The following is a 2,552-nucleotide window of genomic DNA, read 5'->3' as shown; positions in this document are numbered from 1 at the left end:
ATCACGAAGTTTTACTAACTTGGTGATGGTGACTAGAGAATTCTGTCAATCACTATCTTATCTGGAAGATTAACTCCCACTTGATTCAAGCGATTGTAGTACCCAGATAATCTGAGCACATGCTCACTGCTTGAGCTATTCTCCTCCATCTTTTAGCTATAGAACTTGTTGGAGACTTCATATCTCTCAACTCGGGTATTTGCTTGAAATATTAACTTCAACTCCTGGAACATCTCATATGGTCCATGACGTTCAAAACGTCTTTGAAGTCCCGATTCTAAGTTGTTAAGCATGGTGCACTAAACTATCAAGTAGTCATCATATTGAGCTAGCCAAACGTTCATAACGTCTGCATCTGCTCCTGCAATTGTTCTGTCACCTAGCGGTGTATCAAGGACATAATTCTTCTGTGCAGCAATGAGGAAAATCCTTAGATCACGGATCCAATCCGCATCATTGCTACTAACATTTTTCAACTTAGTTTTCTCTAGGAACATATCAAAATAAAACAGAGGGGCTAAACGCGAGCTATTGATCTACAACATAGATATGCTAATACTACCAGGACTAAGTTCATGATAAATTAAAGTTCAATCAATCATATTACTTAAGAACTCCCACTTAGATAGACATCCCTCTAATCCTCTAAGTGATCACGTGATTCAAATCAACTAAACCATGTCCGATCATCACGTGAGATGGAGTAGTTTTCAATGGTGAACATCACTATGTTGATCATATCTACTATATGATTCACGCTCGACCTTTCGGTCTCAGTGTTCCAAGGCCATATCTGTTATATGCTAGGCTCGTCAAGTTTAACCTGAGTATTCCGTGTGTGCAACTGTTTTGCACCCGTTGTATTTGAACGTAGAGCCTATCACACCCGATCATCACGTAGTGTCTCAGCACGAAGAACTTTCGCAACGGTGCATACTCAGGGAGAACACTTATACCTTGGTAATTTAGTGAGAGATCATCTTATAATGCTACCGTCAATCAAAGCAAGATAAGATGCATAAAAGATAAACATCACATGCAATCAATATAAGTGATATGATATGGCCATCATCATCTTGTGCTTGTGATCTCCATCTTCGAAGCACCGTCATGATCACCATCGTCACCGGCGCGACACCTTGATCTCCATCGTAGCATCGTTGTCGTCTCGCCAACTTATGCTTCTACGACTATCGCTACCGCTTAGTGATAAAGTAAAGCATTACAGGGCGATTGCATTGCATACAATAAAGCGACAACCATATGGCTCCTGCCAGTTACCGATAACTCGATTACAAAACATGATCATCTCATACAATAAAATATAGCATCATGCCTTGAGCATATCACATCACAACATGCCCTGCAAAAACGAGTTAGACGTCCTCTACTTTGTTGTTCCAAGTTACATGGCTGCTATGGGCTGAGCAAGAACCGTTCTTACCTACGCATCAAAACCACAACGATAGTTTGTCAAGTTAGTGTTGTTTTAACCTTCTCAAGGACCGGGCGTAGCCACACTTGGTTCAACTAAAGTTGGAGAAACTGACACCAGCCAGCCACCTGTGTGCAAAGCACGTCGGTAGAACCAGTCTCGCGTAAGCGTACGCGTAATGTCGGTCTGGGCCACTTCATCCAACAATACCGCCGAACCAAAGTATGACATGCTGGTAAGCAATATGACTTATATCGCCCACAACTCACTTGTGTTCTACTCGTGCATATAACATCTACGCATAAAACCAGGCTCGGATGCCACTGTTGGGGAACATAGTAATTTCAAAAAAAATTCCTACGCACACGCAAGATCATGGTGATGCATAGCAACGAGAGGGGAGAGTGTTGTCCACGTACCCTCGTAGACCGAAAGCGGAAGTGTTAGCACAACGCGGTTGATGTAGTCGTACGTCTTCATGATCCGACCGATCAAGTACCGAACGTACGACACCTCCGAGTTCAGCACACGTTCAGCTCGATGACGTCCCTCAAACTCCGGTCCAGCCGAGCTTTGAGGGAGAGTTCCGTCAGCACGACGGCGTGGTGACGATGATGATGTTCTACCGACGCAGGGCTTTGCCTAAGCACCGCTACGATATTATCGAGGTGGATTATGGTGGAGGGGGGCACCGCACACGGCTAAGAGATCAAGAGATCAATTGTTGTGTCTATGGGGTGCCCCCTGCCCCCGTATATAAAGGAGCAAGGGGAGGAGGCCGCCGGCCAGGGAGAGGTGCGCCAAGGGGGAGTCCTACTCCCACTAGGAGTAGGACTCCTCCTATTCCTAGTAGGAGTAGGAGAGGGGGAAGGAAAGGGAGAGGAGGAGAAGGAAAGAGGGGGCCGCCCCCCTTGCCCTAAACCAATTCGGTTTGGGCCTTGGGGGGCGTGCCCCACACTCCCCTTGCTGCCCTCTATTTCCAATAAGGCCCATGTAGGTCCATTAAGCCCCCCCCGGGGGGGGGGTTCCGGTAACCCTCGGTACTCCGGTAAAATCCCGATTTCATCCGGGACACTTCCGATATCCAAATATAGGCTTCCAATATATCAATCTTTAT

This window comes from Triticum aestivum, chromosome 1D (assembly GCF_018294505.1).
Source record: "Triticum aestivum cultivar Chinese Spring chromosome 1D, IWGSC CS RefSeq v2.1, whole genome shotgun sequence".
Classification (NCBI taxonomy): Eukaryota; Viridiplantae; Streptophyta; class Magnoliopsida; order Poales; family Poaceae; genus Triticum; species Triticum aestivum.
This window is presented reverse-complemented; position numbering follows the sequence as displayed.